The following is a 21,824-nucleotide window of genomic DNA, read 5'->3' on the forward strand; positions in this document are numbered from 1 at the left end:
GTGCCTCCAGTGTACAGAAAATTGAGATGTGCTTACAAAATAGTTTAAAAACATGAAACTGAATAAAAACATGAAATAAAATCTAAGCAATTGCAGAAAAGATTCAATGGCCAGAAAAGCCAAGCTGTCTTCATAAGTGTATGAAATAGATTAGGTAACTAACTCTGCATCTAGCTAATGCTCTTACCGTAATTGCATATCAGGATGATACTAACCACTTCAGTTTACCTTGATTCCTAAGACAACATCAAACAAAAACAACAAAATAAAGCACTTCTTGATATGTAAGTGCTTATGCTTTTAATAAGCCTTGCTTATATTATCCATTAGGAGTTAAATTGAGTAAAACTGATTTTCTGTTACAAAGCATTTTCCAATCTAAATAAAACTCCTTAGTTGATGCCACATTTAGCATAAGATGTTTTATAAGTTTTTAAAACAAATCTAAAGTACTTGTTTGTGCATGGAGCATATGTGTAGAGAGAATGCATTAGTAGTATTGCATGTTCCTTTTGACATTGGATTAATCAGAAGCTATAGTTTTCACTGTAAGTGGCATCCATAACAGTGGCAGAGATTGACATGAGCGCCAGTCTTGTTTCTGTTTTTTATGCCAGGTTAATGTAGTGATAACTGAACCATTCAGGAAATCTGCTCTGGCCAAGGTGAGTATGGCCCTGATCTTCACTTATATGCTTAATTTTAGCTCTACATGTGTTCAGTTTTACTTCTAAAGAAATGTTCTTACTGAACTTAAATCTTTAAATTGGTAAACACAAACTTGTTTGATCTTGGGTATTGTTATGTATAGGCATTGGGAGTCTTTGTCATGGGCAGAGATGCGGTTTTGCTAGAACTTTGCAAACTTAAAGGTAACTCTTGCCCCACAGTTTACAGTATAAATATTGTTGCTGCGTTTGCAACTGCTTAGAACCCTGCCAGGAAGGGGTTATTTTGTGTTTGTGCAGAGGGGCTTCCTGGAGAGTCTAGCTTTCTGCAAACACCATACTCCACTCACAAATGCTTCTATGCAAGCCAATGTTACTGTAGCAATGCCCCCCCCCTTTTTTGTTCCCAGAAAGCAACCAGTACAGAACGAATAATGCAAAAAACCTGATAAAAATTAGTGCTTATTTTCAATTTTCTGCTATGTATTTTTTTGCTAGTTTGTTTCTGTCTCTTTCTGTTTGTTACAAAGCCCAGGAAATAGCTTGTCGTGAAGCAGTGCACTCAAAAATCTGCAGCCAAGCATAAAGCTTTGCCGCCTCCTAAGCTGTGGGATGCCACAGCTTCCCAGTTTGCAGCAGGGTGGCTGTACTGCCAAGGTGGCTGTACCTGCAGCGCATCATGGGGTGGGCTGGCATGGCTTATTTCTTAGCCATTCACGGTGCTTTCTCTGACTTAGAACAGCCATGGGATTTGCGGTCCCTTGTCCTTTGAGTTTCCAATGCTGCTCTCTTTTTCTGCAGCTTCCGGAAGGGAGTGTTTCAGTTTCAGGCTTGGAGAGAAAGAGCAGAAGCTTGCAGGGTGGCAGCAGCACAGGTTTTATGTCTGTCACGGTTGCTGCTGTGAGGCACGTGTGTGGTGGGTGACACTGTTAAACTTCTGTCTTAAGCTAGAAACAGAGACCAAAAAACTAGTTTTCTGTCTAAAAGTACGTGTAACTTATCTGTTCTGCTTCTGGTCGAGTGGATGACACACAGTTATACAACTTCCATTTGAAAATATGACCAGATCATATTTATATTACTAATGGTAATATAAATATTATATATCCCTTCAGAGGGATTTGTGAACTATTTTCTCAAGGGGGTGGGAGAAGCCTTTGTTACAGGAACTCAACAATAGTTCCAGTTCATCACTAGCAGCAGTGCTCTTCATAGTGTTAGAAGATAACAGATAGTGTTCTGTGGAAACAATGCTTTTTTGTTTTTATCTTTAAAAATAGAGTAAGAGGATTTAAGGGGTAAGGAAAAAAAGCCCTGTATAAACAAGGCGAAGCAGGCTGTGTTATCCAAAGAATCAGTATTTGTTTTAGAGCACTTGCTGTTACCCATTGTGTATTGTAGTTACATGTTGAGAAAGGCCTGCAGACTCAGGAGCCACATAATGGAAATGTTTTAAGCCTTGGCTGTTTGTTCAACTGAAATTTCTCTTTCACAAAGGTGGAAAATATATTTCTTTTCACAAGACACAACTGCATCTTTAAACTGATCATCAGCCTTAGTAGGTAAACAAAGCCATGTATGTAGCACATAGAGAAGAACAAATAGCATACAGAGTAAGATTAGTTTGATTATGCCATTACTTTTCTTGCTGCTACCCAGCTTGTTTGTGACCCATTTTTAAAGACTCAGCTGCTAGAATGTTTATTATAAAAATGAGAACTTTACCTTTTTCTTCTAGAATTTCGATAACAAAATTTTCATGTGGCATAAAACGCCTGTTACCTTCTGCATGTTTGTTAGAGACCATGCTCTAAAATGTCAAGGTAATGGGACAGGAGGAAAGGATGTGAGAGAAATGAGGAGGCAAGATGAGGTGTGAACTTAAGGCGATAAGTTTCTGAACTAAGAAACTCTTCAGTCTGATGTGAAGGCATGGTGGGCCAGTACCTTTGTCTAATATGGGCTGTAAGTGGGGATTAAGTCTTCAGTATTATTTATTCTCTTTTTCTCTGAGGAAGAGTTCACTAAGACTCATATAAAAACAATTTTAAAACTTTGTTTTTCATTTTGGATCATAGGTGTTTTATGTACACTAAGCGTGTTTTGAAAGGACTCTCCTGCTGATGTGGAGGCGAGAGCTGAGGAACGAGCAGAGCTGAGCCTGCCTGAGCACATTACGTTCCCATGGCGGTTTTGTATCCCTTGGTGCAGGCTTGGATCTGAATCTTTTTACCTGGAGAGCAGAAGTGATATGGGTGGCATTTCTTTTTGCTTTGATACTTGGCTGCACTTTATTCAGCTTGTTTCCTACCTCTGCTCTTCATTTCTGGACCAAGCACAGCACCAGTGTTAACCAGTCTGAATTCTCACATGTTCTGTTCCCATTATAATTTCTGCCTTGCAAATACCTTTGCTTCCTTTGCAAACTCAATCAGTGCAAAGCTATTTTTATTGAAAAATAATGATGCTCAACAGATAATATGGACTTACGCTCCTGTGGTAGGCCGGACCTGTGGTGCAAAGGCCTTCACAGATGACAAATATTCTCTTTTTTGCCAAACATGTTTTTATTTTCCTATTCTGTTTTGCCAAACCGTTGGTGCTCTAGTTTCAAGGTAGTGTAAGATACATCTTTAATTTCCAAATATTTGACAGTGTTTCCATATCTTAACTGTGGTGTAGTGCAGCCATTCATATTGACAGTTCACTGTTTTGTGTAAATTAACAGGGGAAACCTACACACTTTGGCAACTCAGAAAAAGGTAAATTGTGTTTTGACAGTTGTAGAGACTTTGAAAGATACTTTGGAGTGTGGTGAATTTTAATGATTGAGATGGCTAAGGCAGCTCATACCTCAGCTGATTGCTTCAGACTCTGTACCTGCAGCCCTAGGAATACAACTTTATTGGTTTGCAGTTATCTGTTATTTTAAAGTTGCCTCTGTCACTCTGAGTGCAATGTGCAAACTGAGATTTTTCTGCCTGGGGAGGTAGAAGTCAGGGGATGTCAAAGTTGCTTATATCACTGTAAAGTTAAATGAGTAACCTTAACTTTTTGTATGATTTTGTGGTCTTTCATGACTGTGAGTCTGCATGCATATTGTGTGTGTGTGTAATTGGAAATATCGGAGTTACGGTCTTGTTTCTCTTCAGATACACTACCGCTGTGGCAATTTTTATATTACCGATTTTAAAATCACTACCTTGAGATTTTGTTGTATTTAAGGAAAGGTGGTTGACTCATGGGGATCATACATCTAGTGGGAACCTAGTGTATGGCCATCCTGCTGTTAATACAGCCTACTATTTTTATATTTTCCATATCTTACTGCTTGAAAAAGACACTAATTTATTACTTTTTTCCTCAGTACCATAAAAGGAGCATTTCCATTTTTCATGGTCTAGTTAAGGAAATGCATTCTTTCCCACTAAAATAATTGCTAAATGTCCCTAGTGTCCTAATATCAGGTCAGGATGCTTAGCTGACTATGAGAGTAGGGGAGAACTTGTCACTCCTGCTTGAAAATTTGAGTTTGAGCATCAGCAATCATCTCTGTGGAGGTCCCAAAAGAAGCTGCTAAACTTTTTCTTTGCTAAACTTTTCTGTAGCCATATTGCACAGTGAGAGGTACTTACGATTTCTTAAAAATAAACATGTAAGCCCATGATATATGTGATTTCTAGTTAAAAAGAAAAAAAATAATCATATATTCTAAGTCCCGAAGCAAAAAGTATTGTGTAGGCTGATGCTCCTAAATGTGGAAAATGAAGGCAGAGTGAAAATTAGACCAGCTCCCAATAGTTTGCTCATGCTTTTACCAACTCTTTTTTTTAACATCTTTAAATTCTAAGTGTGAACATATTTAATGTGTGACAGAAGGCATAGGCTTTTCTTTCCTTTTTCTAGCAACCCACACTTTTCATATGCTAGTGGATATTAGTATGAAGTGTGGCTTCCACCACAGAAAAATAATTCCCAATAGTGTTTGAGGGGAGGAGGGAAGAAAGGATCCAGATTAATGTATTCCATTTTAGTTGAGGTACTGAGTATTTAGTTTTCCTTCTTGTGTTTGGCTAAAATGAATGTCATATTTTTTTTTTTCAATTCATCAAAGTATCTTTGATTTATCCCATAATGATCCATAGTGGATGCAGTGCTTTGCAATTGAAGTTACAAGGTACAGTCATTCATTGCCATGTTAACGTTTTAGTTTGGCTCAGGAGCTCAGTTTTGGAGTGCAGTCAAGGCACTGGGAGTCAGAGCTGATCATGCCTACATTGGTCCATGTTGTAGGGCAATCCTGAGAGCACAAATTGGATTCGTTTCAGATAACACCAAGTCAGAAGATTCACAACCAGAGTGTACTTACAGCATTTCACCTCCCAGTCCCATCTCTGTCATGGGGACATGTTGGAGCTGATCTGAAATAAAAATCCTGAAATGTTCATTGTGCAAATGTTGAGTCCTTAATACTAACTGTATTGCTCCACTCATCTGCTTCTAGTGGGCAGCCTGACATGATAACATAGGTGTAGCCAGGAGGCCTTCTGAGTTGCCTAGAAATAGAGTAAGAGGAGCAATATAGATTGGGATTTCTTCTCTAGCTTGGATGAACTCTCTGGAAAAGTTTTTTGTTTCTAGACTTTATGGAGATTTTTGTCAAGTTGTATCAGTGTCTCACTTGGAATACTCCTTTGGTTTTGAGTAACAATATTTAAATTAAACAACACTTATTTTATTTGAAATCACTAGATTGTGAGGTTCCTGGAGCTCCTCTCAGTCAATTTTGGCAGTTGCCAGCTGGCTTCTCTTCTGTGATGGTGGATATATAATGTGTTTTACTTCTGACTTTTTTTAAGTTCGTTACGAAATTGAGTAGTTCAAAATTTAACACCATAGCTACTACAGTTATGCAGATAAAGAACCAAGTATTCATTATTAATAACCACTTAAGCATAGTTAGCATTTCTGTTGCTTTGGTATCAGGTAAGACCGCAAAGCTTGCCTTGAATGCTTTCTTACATCAGCTGTTTCAAAGCCTTCCAGATATGAGCTTTGCTTTTTGCTGGTCTTGTGACTCCAGATACCATTATAAACAAGTGTACTTCTGTTGGGCTCATGACCCCAGTCATAACTGCTGTGACCTTACTTGGGGGTCATGACCCCTTGTTTGGGACTTGCTGCATTAGAACAATATGAAAGAGTTGCCTATGCTAGTGCATTAGGAGGCAAATGCAAATAACTGTCAAGAAAGCAGTGAAACAGATTAATCATGCAGAGGGCTGTTGTCTTCCAGAGTAAAACTGAAAAAAACCAGAGAGAGCTTCTATACGTTCAGCCTTAAGAATAACTTCTGTTCCACTCCCCATTGATTATGTGCCTCATTTAAAAACAAAATACCAAGAACTCACACATCATAAACATTTGTGAAAATACATAAAAATCAACCAGCATTAATTTCATGCAAATGCTTGTATTTTCTTTGGAAAGTAAAATAAAGGCTTTAAAGTGAGCATCATGTGATAAACCATTCCCCCTCACTCTTACCCAACTCCACTAGCCTTCCAAAGATAGAGATGCTATCTCACATTGAGAACTTGTGTCAAAGTTCAGCCTGGAAAGACTTGTTTTATAGTCTTTAGACCAGTGGTTTCTAATGAAGATAGTGATGACATTGCCTTTTTAATGTCAGAAGTGTAACTCTTCTGTCTTTTTAAAGGAAGAAACTTGAGTATATTGTTCTAATGTCTAATTTCCTTCATCATTTTCATACCACAGTAGGGATTCAGTAAGTCCAGCTCTCTTGGTCTGCAGGTGTAGTTTAGCACTGTTCTGGATTAACTTATGCCATATGTGCTCAGTTTTTTTAAATTAATGAAGCTTCGTTACTTGAGAAAGGTGACTGTCATTGTCTAGGGGAAACCTGGTCTTCTGAAACAGAAGAATTAACACTGATTCAGGTTGGTGATGCTGCCTGTATTATTTCATCTCTCCAGTCTTAAAAGTGGTTTGAGGCTTCTAACTAGTGAAACCTAGAAGTTAAGAATCACAAACTGTAATGTTGAAAATACAAAGGGTCTTTTCAGCTCTTCATGACTCTCAATGCCTTACTGTGATGGCAGTATTTTAAGGAGGCAAAGAACCCATATCTACCTCATACCTGACCATATAATATTTGCAAGCAGCCTAGGATGGTGTCCTTTCTGTCTTTCCTAATAGGAGTCTTTGTGATCTATGGACAAGCAGAATTCACACCATTCAGATGTGACTTGGTTCATAAGAAATGTGGCTGAATCCCAGTCAACATCAGTGTGTCCTCTGCAGAGACAGCTTCCAGGCACTCTGGATGGCAAACAAAATGTGGGATGGAGGTCTGGAGTTCTGCAAACTTGTCCGAGACTCCTGGGTTATGTGCCTGTGTTAGTGATACTGCTGGGCAGGCTTTGCTTTAGCTCTTACGTATGTGGATGAGGGCCCATGCTTCCTTTTCCAGAGGTGCAGGCAACTCTGTTCAGTCAACCTGCTCCCCACTGTACCCTTGGACTGACAAAGTATCTTAGAACTAAGTGCAAGGAGTGCACCCCCATCCTTGGTCTTTACACCTGATAGCTTGGGCGCAGGTTGGTTGACTGCCATCAACAGTGGCTCAATGCTCTTGAGTGAAGCAACGTAACCCATGAAATCCATCCCATGAAAGCAGAAGAGGCTTTGTAAGAGGTGGTTCAGGACAGTGCCGAGAGACTGGTTCCAAAGATCTCTGGCTATATGTTGCATGGATGGAGGGCTAGTTCTTTTAACTCTCTTGAGGATCACCCCTGTCAGTAACATGTCTTGCATTGCTGTAGTTTCTGTTCAGTCTTTCATAATATTCAGTGACATTGGTGTTCATCAAGGATCTCCTTTGTGCTTGTTACTCTGTTAAAGATATGATTCTCAGTTGAGACCTCTCCTTCATCCTTTTATAACTTGGTAGTCTTCTCTAAGCCATCTGTTGTAGTGCGTATGCCCTTTTGTGGCTGTAGTCTCACCACAGAGATCCACTGAGTGCCAGGCCCACTGGCTGGTGCTGGTTTGCTTTATACCTTTTCTCTAAGGACAAGGTCATGCTGAAGATGTATCTTAAAGTCCTTCTGGGGGTGACCTTAGGACCCACTCTGCCTCACGCAACTGGAAGGCCATCTTGCTTTCCCCAAAGTAGATTCAGTTCTTCAAGGTTTTTTCCATTGCACACAGATTCCTGATCTGCTCTTTGATCTTGCTTTCAAACTCCTTAATAACTAAGGTGTGAATTGCAGGAGGAGGGAGAGAGAGAGAGACCTGTGCTTTATTCCCTTGTGAAACAGCATGAGGGAAGGTGGTCAGGCACACCGAAAACAGGACCCAAGCGTATGCTGCTCGGGAGCTGAATGTACTGTGTGGTAACTGACTGGCATTTGAGTTCAGAATTGAGAGATTTCCCTTTAACAGCTCCAAATACATCAGGTTTATAGGACTCTGGAGTAGTTAAAATGTCTCCTAGGAAAAATATTAGCACTTAAGCTTGCAGTCTCGAGCACTACTAAGTAGTGTCTGCGGTGCAGTACATGAGGTGTAGGGTGCTATTTACTGAATGACTTCACGGTTATTGAACACTTTGTCTTGGTGCTTGCTTGTTCTGTCACTGTCTGATTTTTAGCATGTTCTAATTTAAATTTGAATTTGTTTGTTAGACTGCCTTTGCAAACCTCTAATCATTTTCAGTGTTACCTGTTAAAATTAGAGGACAATTATAGCTGTGGAAAATAAAGCATGTTATTATGACTGCCTATCTCATGATGTAATCCTGCTAATATATTAACTTTAGTGAAACTAAAGTACGTACTTCAGCTGTCGAATGCAGCTAACCACTGTTAGAAGAGAGGGAACAAGCCTACTGAGATGCAGCATCGGCCTTATTGGCTTTGCCTTGGCTTTATGATGAAATGTTACTCTTGGAAGCATAATTCTTATTTATCTTCTTTCATCAAGCAGAAAACAATTAGTCACATATTCTTTTCTGCCTTGACAAGTGTTTTATCATAGCCTCAGATTTCTGTGCTTGGAGGCAAATAGCTTTTTGTATCCAAAGCCTCCATTCTGAGATAGACCTCCTAAAGAGGCAAAAAGCTTCCTTGTCAAGTCTCATCAGTACTTTGATACATAACTGCACTGGCTTGTAGTGGGAGGTGTCTTTGGTAGAAGTTAGACAGAAACTGTAGTAAATCAGTATGTTGCGTTAATAAGAAATTAATGACATTAGTTTCTTCTATGTCTGGAAGAATGAAAATATTGCATCTTTGACACGCTGAAATACAATGCTAATGTGTTGACAGGGAACAATATAACTAGCATTTTCAATAGCTGATGAATGAACTCTTGATTTTTACAGGCTGTGGATAAGTTGACTGAACATGTTTGTCTTCTAACTTATTTTCCATGCACTCTCTAAAGCTGTAAAGAATAGTATTTTCTCTATTTAATTAAATGTCAGTTGAAAGTCTTAGTATTCTGAATTTGAGAAGAAACTGCATTTTTTTTATACTACCTACACAATTGGTAGGCAGTTGTTTTCATTGTGCGCTAAGCTTCTGAGTAGACTTTAGGGGATTTAAAGATTGCAACATTCTGTGAAGATATTTAAGAAACACTTTGCTTAGTCCAAGCTAGTTTGATCTTCTAATAGATATTCATGGTTGTTAGGTCTACAAAGCAATTTAAACAGGTAGCCCCTTCTTAAAAATCTTAAGACCTCTAAGGGTCCTCTGGCATTCATATAGGTCTTCTGGAAGGGAAAAATACACAGTTTAATGTTTTTGTAGTTTCTGGCAAATGATCTGTGTAGACAGTTATCGAAAAAGGTGCTGCTAATAGCCTAATGAAATACTGGGTAACATTTACTTTCATTCACAAGGAAGATCAGAGTGTCTATCAATGAATTTTATCTGAGGCTATAATGACAACTTAGGCAATTTCAGTTAATGGATCAAGGTGATAGTATACATTGGTTACACAGCCTGCATGTGAATAGGTCACTACTTTTCTTTATAAAGAAGCAGCAGCAGAAACAAAATGGTATGTGTGGTATTTATAAATATGCCAGTTAATTATAAAATTGCCTGCAGAATCTGTTGATATTTCCTCTGTTGGCCTGTGTAAGTCTTTCCTGGCAGAGTATTAAGAGGATGAAAAAATTACTTTATGGACTTAAAGTTCATATTCTATCTTCTGAGAGCAATTAGTTTCTTAATGGTGAGAAATGGAGCATATGGCACTTAATTTTGATAAAGGCATGTTCTTGTTTTAAATAACCACCAATAAAATTACTTAGAGACCTGAAACTTCCTCCTTTCTGCTGTCAGCTGTCTTGACAAAATAAAATCCTGTAGAGATACTAAAATAATTAGAAATGGAGCTAGACGTTTTTGCTTATATTTCCAGAAAAGCTAGAAATGCAAGTGATAAATGTCTGTGAACACTTTTCCCCTTTACTTTGAGAATATATTAGGTTGTAAGATGTGGGCTAGTCTATGCCCAGTCAAGGCAATTGCATTTGTGTGGTGTTATGCAAAAAGGTGATGTCTTCCCAGAATCTGAAAATTAAATATAATAGATAAGAGGCTCCGAGGACAGTCCATTGCGAAGCTTGTGTTTTCCAGTCCTTGTTTTGGTTCTTTTTTCAGTGTTGCTGTGGGGAGCATGAAGTACTTGTTTGTTGGCTGTCATTACCTTCAGTGGCGATAGCTGCATTTTCCCAGGAGTACCTATGTGGCCCATGAATGGAGGGAGATTTTGATGTATTTAGAGCCAAACCTCTGGAAATCCCTGAAAGCTAAGACTGGATCCTTGAGCTAGTCTGGGAGCCAATGGAGTGTATGCTGCACCTACTGACATGCTCTTTGTGGGGCTTCCTACTTAGTGAGTATTCACATGTAAGCTGGAGCTTCTGCTGCTTTCACTCTGTCCCACACAATAGCAACCCCAGTGGCACCTCATTTCCTGGCAAGCTGGAGACAGGAGAAACTTATCATTGTTGCCAGGACATCGTTAGTGTTACCAGGAGCCCTAATCAAATAAGGTTCAAGGTTTCATACTAATGTGATGAATGCAGTACATGTGGCTTAGATTGAGGGGGAAGGTTGATTTTTGGGCTTGGTTCTCCAAATGTTTCCCTGTTCTTATCAGTGTGACTTCTCTTGTGCCAGCTTCTTTCCACGTGGACACAGATCTCTTGCTGTTCTGTTGACATTTTCATGATGGGCTGGGTGTGCTCGCTAACAAGGGGAGATAAAGCTGGGTGGTGTGTGTTAGTATATTGCTACCAGATGTGACATCCAGCAGCTGCACAATAGCATCCAGAATTCTGAGGGTGGAGTAGAGTATCAAAGACTCCTCCTTCCCTCTGCCCTTCCTCTGCAACGCAGCAACTGGTGGTGTTTGGTGGGTTGTGTGTATGGGGTTTTTTCTTTTTTTTTTTTTTTTCTTTTCCCTTCCATTCTGGGATGCTGAGTCTCTGGAAACGCTTTCTCCTGCCTTCCTGATCAGCACCTGGCTAGCAAGAATTAATTTAACACCTCAACTTCAGCTTGCCTTGATTTTTTTTTTTTACCGTATTCATTCTGGTATGTGGGATGGTTGGCAGCTATTCTGTGATCCTTATTCTTTCTCCAGCTAGCTTGTTGGAGGCTGTGTTGTGTGGGTGTGGGTTTTTTTTGTCTCTATTTGAGGTAGCTAAGGTGTTGGTGTGGGAATGGGTGAGTGCTCAGGACCATGGGAAGTGAAAAATTCATGGAACAAAAAGCATGGAACGGTTGATGTACCTGTAGCTCCAAGCTGTCATGTAAATTAAAGCACCAGAGGCCCTTATTTCTAACTGGTGGAGATTTGGAAGTGTCACAGTGATCTGTGCAAGTGATGCTTTCTCAGGAACTCTTAAAACTTGATAAAATCTTTGTCATCCTTATAGTAGCAGAGATCCTGAATTTCTTTCCCTTTCCTTAAAATAAAAGGGTATGGATATGGCCTTATTGGTCAAATTTAATCACAGTCCTGGAATTAGCTTATGTGTGTTAATGTTGTTTATGATGTAAACATAAAGCAAATAAGTAAGACACTGTTTTGTTTGCTTGAGGCTTTTAGACTGCAGAAGTTAGTGGTTGGTCCATTTCCTTCAATAGTAAATCAGTTTTCTGTTGATGATCTCAGTTTAAATAAAAATCATATTGCAGCATTAGCAAAGGAATAGCTATGCTTTTCATATAAAAGCTGTGCCATTAGGTAAGGAAAAAAATTTACTCTTCTGCTATAGCTGATTTGAATACTGTTGAATAATTAGTGTCATTAGTAGAGGGACACACAAGACTTTCTATAAGATGGAAAAAAAACAATGCAAACTTAGAATGTCCTTATTGCACAGCATGTGCAATGTGCAGTGTGGTGTCAAATCAGGAGTCTTAACTGTAAGAGTTATGCCAATGCAATGAAAAAGGAAGTGATGGTCACCGTTCTTCTGCTAGCCATAGCAGTGTCAGTCTGTATTCAGTGATATGTATTCACAACTGGTTTATCCACTTGGGTTTCGTGTATTAATGTAGTGTTTTGTTTTGGAATTTATACCTAAGAGTGTTTTAAGATAAATGCTATTTGTTAAAGATGACCATACAACAATCCCCTCTTCACACTATAATTTCCCCCACATTAAGCAGTACAAACTCAGAAAATTGGGTAGCAAGTCTGTACTTCTAAGGAGATGTAGACAAGTTTAGGCTTAAAAAAAAAAACCAAACAAACCAAACAAACCCACAACACCCTAAATATGAAAAGCCTCTGTGCTGCAGGAACTCAGAAGAACTTCACTCTGGTCTACAGTGACATCAAACAGTGAACAATGTGATGAATGCATTTCAGTATTCATGCTACTCAGCTAAGCATTTTTTCCTAACAAGTAATTATATGTATTTAGTTGCTGTAGCAGAGTGAATGTTGGTTTGGTGCATTCCTGTGTTAAATTCAAATAGTGAGAAGTGATATTTTTTTTTGGTATACTTTGGGAGCTACTGAAAGAACGTGTTTTAGATGTGCTCAACAAGGTGGCAATGTCAACACACACTCTTTAAATGGGAAGTGTATTGCAGAGTTGATTTTTTTTTTTTTTAAATTTACTAGTGGAAGGGACTTCCTAAATGGTTGTTGATTGTATGTGGTAAGAGTTGTGAAGAGAATCAACAGTTAAGCATTACATTTTACTGCATTTCTCTTCGGTGAAGCTGTCGCCACATTCCTCCTGCCCCAACTTGAGGCTGTGGCTTGGGTGATGGTATCAGACCTGGGAATGTCAACCAACTAATGCAGATTTAGAAGCTGCTAGGTGCTGTTGCTTGTTACAGCCCTCTCCCAGGGTCACTGCAGAGACACAAGGGCTTGTGAATGCATCTGAACTGCTTCAGTGCAATGTCCAGTGTCTTTAGCTTGAACAGCAGCTGGTGGTGATGAAGCACACATGCAGCTGCTTGCTGGTCTGGCAAATGCTAACAGGCAAGAAAGGAAGAGAAGGGTGGGAGAGATATTAAAGCCTTAAACCACTGCAGCTGCTTAAGTGAGTGCATGCCAAAAGCTCTTAAGGTTAAAAACACAGGCCACTGCAGTGGGCGGTGTGCCTGTGAGTTGGTAGCTCATCTTCCTTAAGTGCTGTGGGTTTCCCACATTGAAACACCTCTCACTCTATGGTGATCGGTAAGACCGTCCCCTGTACGGAGTGCTTCACAGGACCAAAGCTGGAGGCCTAAAGTATGTGACGTGCAATGTGGCCACTCTACCACTTCTTTGTCACCAAACAAAGACCACAGCCAGACATGGGCTGAACCTTAAAGGGAGTGACCAGAGGGGGCTATGCAGGCAGAGCAAAGCTCCTTTAGAAAGTGGGATTGTAAATGCTCCTCAGCCTTCTCAAAACCACTGTGTGCAGTCACAAACTGCTAGACAGTTATGTCAGAAGGAGAAAGAACAGTTTTTGTGGTTAAGGCACTGGGCTAGTGTCAGGAGATCTTCTTTCACTGCTATAAACTTCCTGTTTGTCTCAATCTCCTGTACTTCTGTGCTCCCTTATGGAGCAGAGGTGATCATGCTTCTCCCCTTCCTTGCCTGTTTTGCCAGCCTTCTGGGGCAGGGAGTGTTTGTTGCCCCATCTGTAGGACAACAGGGCTCTTGTGGTCAGTCAGTGTTGTATTCCCACCTGACAATGTGGGGTGAAAGCATACTGTCCAACAAGCTGGCCAGCCCAGTAGGGAGAGTGTTGATATAAGAAAGGGAAGTGTCACCTCCAGTGCGTGTACAGAAACACATGCAGCCCGGGAAACAAGCAGGAGCTAGCACTGCATGTGTGGTAATGGCTGCGACTCTGCTGGGAGTAACTGCAGCATAGTGGGACAGCATGCAGGACTGGGGTGCTATGGTGGACAGATGCAGGTTCTTCAGGACAGATAGGAAGGGAAGGTGAGGATCGAGGGAGTTTTCCTCTAAGTAAAGGAGCAGTTTGAAATTATGGAGCTCTTCTGTGGGACAGATGACAGGCAGATAGAGAGCTTGTGGGTCATGATCTAGGATAGATGAGTAAAGGGGACATCATGATGGGAGTTTCTTATAGATCACCTGATGATGATGAGGAAGCAAAGTCTTTAGACAATTTGAGGAAGTCTCTGGCTCACAGCCTGTGGTTCTTGTGGGTGACTTGACGGTCTTTGACATGTGCTGGAAGAGTGACATGGTTGAATGCAAATTATCCAGGACATTTCTTGAAAGTATCAGGATTAACTTCTTGATACAGGCCTTGGAGGGGTCAGACAGGTGTGACACATGATTGCATCTGCTATTCACAAAGAAGGCAGAAGTGATTGGGAGAGTGATAATGGCAGCCTTGGCTGTAGCCACTGTGAAATAGAGGAGTTCAAGATCCTTAGGGGAGTGAGAAATGCAAGTAGTAGGGTGACAGACCCTGAACTTCAGGCAAGCAGGATTCAGCTTATTCAGGCAACTGGTACCAGATAACATTGAAGCTCTGAAATGCAGAAGAGCTCATGAAAGCTGGACAGGTCTTGAAGGACAATCTCTTCCAAGCACAGTAGTCATCCTTACTTGGGAAAACAAGCAGATGTATCGGGAGACCAGACTGGCTAGGCAGGAAGCACGTGATGGAGCTCCAGTGCAAAAAGGCCATATACAGGAGGAGGAAGAAGCAGTAAAAGAGGAATTTAGAAACATTGTCCAAGTGTGCAGGGCTGGTGCTACAAAAGCTCAACTGGTGTTGATGTGTGGAAGTGGTGTTAAAGGCCACAAGAAGAGTTTCTACCACTTACACTAGTAGGAAAAGGCTGAATGAGGAAAGTGTGGGCCTGCTGCTGAGTGGGGTGGATGAATTAGTGGCAGTGGGCACAGGTAAGGCTGAAGTACTTGTGCCTCCTGCACCTCAATTTTCACCAATAAGGCCTCACAGGCCTCTGTACTTAGTGGAGGGGTTCAAGGAGGACAAGAAGTCTCACCAGGAGCCAAGGACAGAGTCACAGATTACTGGAGAGCTCAGCCTATGCAAGCCCAGGGAGACTGTCCTTCTCCACCCTTTGAGGTTTTCAAGACCCGACTGGATAAAGACCTGAGCGAACTGATCCCACAGCTGGCCCTGCTTTGAGCAGGAGGCTGAATCTGACCCCTGAAGGTCCCTTCCAGCCTGAACAGGTCTGTGGTCCTGTGTAATGTATCTAGTTGGGAGGGTTGTCTGCAACCATTTAGCTCACTTAGTTTTGAAGTGTGTGTTGTAACTCTATGTAGGGGATGAATTGCTTTGGCTATTTGTAGAGGAGGAAGCTAATCTTATAGCATGTCATGATACATGTTTGGCCTTCCCTTACAGAAGCTGTGTCATAGTGTGTGAAGTTAAGCATAGTTGGAGTAATCTGCCCTTTAGAGGGGTATGTACCCTGGTCTCTTGAGTGGTGTGGTCGGTTCAGTGGGAGGCTGTTCATGTGGTCACCACTGATTCCAAAATCCATTATGATGCTGAGGTGGGCTCTGTGTGGAGCCTCTCCACTCGTGCTTATGATTGCTGGTCAATAAAAAGTGCTTGAAGCTGCCAGCAGCAGTTAGTCTGCCCAAATCTTCTTGTCTGATGGGGTCAGTCCCAGTGTGAGGAGGGGAGTGCTGCTCCCCTGATTTCTCCTTTGAGTCTCACCTGCATGATGCTGTAGTCATCTTGCTTCTTGTCTTGAACTTCTCTGAGCTGTTCCCCCGTGTTACTGAGAAGCTTCTGACTCTTGCTGCAAGCGACTGTGTTTCAGTGATGAATGGGGTTTGTACTGATAGTTTGCTTGTAAAATGCTTTGGGAGTCTTCCCAGTGAGAGGCTCTGTATCAGGATGCAAGAAGCTGAAGTGTGAGTCACTGTTCTGGCTTCTCTTGCTGAGCTTCCTGCGCTGAGGCTGCAGGGCTTAAATTCCAAATCGTTCAGGTTTTTCTCAATGGGCTTGTGAAGAACTGCTGCTATTTTTCATGCGAGTAGCTATGAAGAAGTTGCGCATATCAGGCTATAGCTAAGGTGCTCTCCTGATTTCAGGATAGTGTTTTAAAAGCTGTTTTTAAATTGCAAGGCCTTTAAAGACCTTTTGTAGGATTGTGTGATAATGAGGAACTCTCCCTCCCCCCAAGGGAAGGATGGAAGAGGGAAAATGGGGTCAGGTCTCCCTTGGGACTAAAGCATTCCTGCCTGTATGCAGTCTGCAACAAAACTTAATTAGAAGTGTATTTTCCTGGTTCCCCCTTTCTCCACATACTGAATTTTTTATTTGAATGCTGTTCAGCTGTCTGTGGTGTTACTTCTAGCAGTGTTTCCTGATAAACTTGAAGGCATTGTATCTGTTAATATATTTTTAAATGTCTCTTTCCTCATGTGTGTGATTATAGTCTTGGGAATTTTCTTTCAGTGTTCTGCCAATGTCTTTAACATTTGTTTCACTCTTTAAAAATTCATAACGGATGTATTTCCTGGTTTTAAACTCTGTAATAGGAAGAAAGGAACCACAGTTTTCCCATCTCAGTAATAGCCTGAAGCAGGATGTGTGGCATACAGGCATACAGCAGACTTTCACCAGGAGGAGGAAATTAACTGGATACAAAGTAGGGAAAGTTCACCAGAAGTCATTGCTCTTCATTTATTTTTAACCAAAGCTTTGAATCTCTAGGCAAAAGGACAAATTATATAATAAATGGAGTCTCCCTGCATATTAATGTGCAATGTTTAGATACCTGTGTTGACTGCAACGGTGGTAAGATTATGCAGCCTCATATATTAACAGTGTTATCATTGAGGTCTGTCTCTTCTCCTTCCCTTTTTTTAAGGAATGATGTTTTAATGCTATTAAATGAAGTACTGATGCATGTTTCCATGGCCAGACTCTGCTGTGTTTCCAAGTGGTGTGTAACGGGAGTGTACATAATTTACCCAGATATGTCCTGTCAGCTTTTTGGTCCTTATTCTTTTCAGTGTCTGGAAAAGTGAGATAAAGCAGCTTATCTTCTTTGAGACCTGTGCCGCATTCAAAGCTGCTTCAGAAAAGAAAAGAAACCTTCAACAATTTTTCTAAAGTTAATATAGACTAATAGCAAAAAACCATGGTCAGAAGTCTTACTGTTAATGAGGCTTGAAATATGCTTTACTCTGAAGAATCTGCAGACCAGTGATGGGAGGGAAAAGGTGTAACCTCTAGAATAGCCTAATACTTTACTTAAAAAGAAAACTTGTTTTTTCCAAACTTTGCTTGCAACATTTCTTTTCCATAGCTTGCTAATTCTGTGACGCTGAGCGCCTATAGGCAATGCATTTAAATCTGTATGGACGAAAAAAATACTTCAGCTGTTATTTTTATATGAGAATGCAATAGTAAAGGTGTGAGACTTCCTCACTGGGGTACAACCCCCCTCCCCCCAAATGCCCTGGAAGTTTAATATAGTGTTGAACTTAGTGTAGCATTTCAGTGTAGTAATGCTTACCATAACAGTGATTTTTTTTTTTAAATTACTTTATAGTCTGTAGCACAGAACTTATCCATGGGATGCTACAGGTAGACATAATTAGCTTAGCTTGATGACACTTTTCCCTGTTGCACTAAATTCATTTTGATGGATGACATATGCTAGGAAGAGCTCTTCAGAAGTAGGAGATTCATATTTTAAAAATTCCTTTTGTCCATTTCCTGCTGCATTTTTTTTTTTGCTTCTTATTCAAATTTCATTTAGAGTATGTGTAATGAGGCCTTCATCCCTTCTTGGAACTTTTTGTGCCTTAATTCCTCACTTGTAAAATGGTACTAATATTTCCTCTTCCTTTCTTGGTACCTTTCCTCCTTATTTTTCCTGTGCTACCTATTTTTGTATTGAAGACCCAATGTTGACCCCCAGATTAGAATTTGCATTGCTTATTACCTAGGAACCCAGCAGGTGCTGTCCTGACAGGTTCTACTTAAAAAATGGTTGAATATTAATTTCAATATTTTTTTAAAAGTGGCAGAATTCTGACAAAGGTATGTGAAGGAGGGGTTTGCAGTGAGAATGGCTCAGGAAACTGTTCTCAGTTCTGTTTAGCAAGTCTGTCCATGGTTTTTTCTCAGTTCAGCTATATATCTGGGATTGGGTGATACTTCATGGCAATAGAGATTTTTGTATACGTTAGTATTTTGAAGTGTTTCAGCTGTGGGACTCCAGCTATTCTTTCCAGCAATTCTATTAACAGTAAATTGATGGTATAGAAATCTTAATATGTATACCGCTTACTGAATTTTTGCGATGTCCTGTTAGTAATATTAGGAAAAAGGTCATATTACTAGTGAGATATGGTCTGTAGAAATACGTAGAATAAAAGATTTCATGGAGATCTTATTCAAGATGAGTGAAAATATTTTTAGCAGTAATACTTCTGCTTGAGGGTTTTGTTTTGTTTGCCCTGTGTTTAGCATACACAAGTGAAAGGAGGTTGGCGCTTTGAGTTTGTGTTCCTTCTCTGCCATGTATCATCAAACGTATATGACACTCTCTTCTGCCATCTCCATGGGAAATTCTGGAGAGCAGCTGGGAATGCCCTGAGAAAGCCAGCTGATGCTCCTATTGATTTATTTCCCAATATCTTCCTCCTTTAAAAGTGAAGTACACCTGATAAATGTGAGAGAATTAATTCGTGTAGCCATGTTAGCTGGAAGGAATATTAGAAGAGGAAAATTTCAACAAATCTCTCGCCTACAGAACTTGGCCCGTCAAAGCTTATAAATGAGATGCACTGGGAAAGCTGTTGCCAAATTCACATTTGAATGTTTTCAGTCTGGGGGGTTGCAATTAATGTATACAATTGTCTCAACCAGAGTTGTAAGCTGTTTTGGTCTTGGTTTTATGATTTTTTTTTTGAGGGGGTGGGGCTGTGGGTGGTGGTGTATCATTATAGTGAAATTATGCAATCAACATGATTGTACTCTTGCTACTTGATACAACAAGACTTGTTAATGAAAAACCTGAACTGTTAAAAAGTGTTTTATATATACACACAGATATTAAAAATGTTTAAATATATTTTAAAAATTTGAGAACAGGATGCTACTGTTCATTGACTTCTAACCTTTGCTGTCTTATGGGCAACCAGGTGGAACAAGTAACACACTGAGTAATATCACACTAATGCATGGCTTCATCTTTAACTCTTAACTTCCTGTGGCCCAACATAACACGAGGATTTCATGTGAGACTTGTTTCCTACCAAATGTGGGTTGGCCGTCATGGTGGTTGATTGTGAAGTGGATGTAAAGCTGCTAAGGTGCCAGTTTTACATTTAGGCCAGACATGCAGTGAAGAAGCACTTGCCCCAAGGGCTTTGTTCCTTCCCTCAGGTTAGTTTCTATATTTTTACATTTAACCATCACTGGATTAAAATCAATAAGCAGTCTGATAGCAGAAACCACATCTTCCTCCTAGGGAGTGTCCTGACCCGATAAACCAGAGTGTTTTTCTCTGGCTCAGTTAATCCCAAGTGCTATTCCGTGAAATGGCACAATATCAAAAAGTGCTGCTCTGATATATTTTTGTGGGTCTGATGTCCCTTGGGGAGGGGAGGAGTGTGGGGTTGAGAGGCTTATGTGGCATCTGTGAACCACAGGCGGCCCACAGTGCACACCCAGCCTTTCTCCCTGTTGGTGGGACTGTTTGTGTGGGGTTTTTTGTTTTGTGTGGCGTTTTTTCTTTTTGTTTGTTTGTTTTGGGGTTGTTTTTAGTGAAAATAATTCAAGGTGCTGCCGTATTTTTCCCTGAAGCTCCAGGTACGGCTCAACAGTATGTGTTGAACAGTTTTACAGCTTGCCACTGACGAGGAGTTTCTGTTTTTCCCCCTTCCTGCTCCCGGCCGCAGGCTCCCGCAGCTTCCCTTTGGCCGGCGCTCCTCACGCCCTCTTCCAGCTGCCTTGCAGTGCGAAACGTGTGGAAAAGCAATCCGGGAGAAAATAGCTCAGTGTTTCTTCTGCTGCTTCAGTGAGTCGGTGCCTTGTGGAGCAGCCGGGCGGTGCAAGGGCAGGGAGAGCCCGTGGCGGGAGCAGGGGGGGCAGAGGTTGAGGGGCAGAGCAGGGGACCAGGGCTGCCAGTTTTCGAGGGGAGGAGGAAAAAGGGAAGGAGCCTTTCTCCTCCCAGCAGTAGGCAGCGACGGGTCTACAGCCATGTTTGTGGTCAGTCCTCCTGTCTTCTGTGTGTGTGTGCGGAGTGGAAGTTAACGGTGGGAGCACGAGTGCCTGTGGGCTTCGAGGCACAGCGGATGCTGGGTGGGAGGTACGTGGGACACGCGTCAGGCCTTTGAATTCTGCCTGAGCTCCGTTCGAGGTGCACGAGCCGGTCCTTTGGGGATTTCCAAAGTGTTTTTCCAGTGCCTTGGCTTGAGAGGCTTGTGCAAAGCATTCAAGAAAACCTGTGGGTGGGAGAGAGAATTTGCCTGTAGGCTTTCCTGAGTCCCAGAGGCGAATAACCAACAGCTAAACCCTCCTTCCTCTCTTTGATAAGAGTGTGAGCTCAGCTCGGCAGAGATGCCGGACAGACACAGAGGCCATTTGTAGTGGGACGGCCGTGAAATGAGGAAGCGTGACTGGAAAGGATGCAAATAGGCAACTGGCGGGGGTTGAACACTGACACATGCTGTGCTCCCTTTGTTTTATAGTGATAACATGTAGCAATAACTGGCCATTTTCAGGCCATACTAATTTGATCCCCCCCCCAAGGCAGCTCACAACTTCTGGAATAGCAAGAATAGACAACTTTTGCCATTACTACATGCTGCTGCCATTCCCCACTAATTTTTGCAGTGGGATGTGGTCAACGCCTGTGCTCTGTGTCATAGAGATCTGGAGTTCAGATTAAGGGAAGAAAGCAGCATGTCCAATCCAACCAAGAAAATATTGCTTTTCCTTTGTGGCGTTAAGGAAAAGCAGATAAATCTTGCAACCTTCAGGTTTCTTTAACTATTACATGAAGACCTGCTTACTCAAAATTCCTCTCCTCCCTCCTCCCCCCCCCGCCCCGGGTTTAGCAGCCCTGTTGGGCTCTCTGGCTCTGTGTCAATATAGCGGCTTGTAGACACAAATAGTATCAGGCTTTAGAGGTGCAGGAGACACAGTAACATGAATGTAACATGGTTGTAAACACCAATAAGGCTTTATCTGTGTCTCCTTATAATGATTTTTGTTGAATATGGCTTGCTCTAAAATAGCAGTTCAGGTCTCCTGTGAGTTTTGACACAGCTGGGCTCAGCTGAAGAAATATATTATCTTTCAACAGCATGGGTTTTGTAGAGCCTAAAATACCAGCAGAATAAATAAGTAAATCATGGAGAAAGCAAACAAATAAAAAGTGAAAGGTGCCACCCAGGAAAAAAGCATGTTAAAAGGATAGGTAGGAGGGGAAAACCAGAACAGTTTGAGTCCTCAATAAATGCGTGGCTGCTCTGATTTGATGCATTTCTTCCTCTTCCTCCTCCCACTACGGTGTGCCCGTTGTCTTTCAACATTAACCTTCAGTCTGTGTTGTGTGTTACTGCTCCATGAGTCCTGCTCCTGCTCTTGCTCCCCTGCTGTGCCCCTGC

The 21,824-nt window shown here is 41.2% G+C and overlaps 1 long non-coding RNA gene across 1 annotated transcript in view; it reads left to right on the forward strand.

The window, feature by feature from the left end:
* LOC127013324 (uncharacterized) overlaps positions 1-21,824 on the forward strand; it is a 223,029-nt gene that overhangs the window by 37,969 nt on the left and 163,236 nt on the right. The gene's annotated exons all lie outside the window — the stretch shown is intronic.

This window comes from Gymnogyps californianus, chromosome 2 (assembly GCF_018139145.2).
Source record: "Gymnogyps californianus isolate 813 chromosome 2, ASM1813914v2, whole genome shotgun sequence".
NCBI classification, from domain to species: domain Eukaryota; kingdom Metazoa; phylum Chordata; class Aves; order Accipitriformes; family Cathartidae; genus Gymnogyps; species Gymnogyps californianus.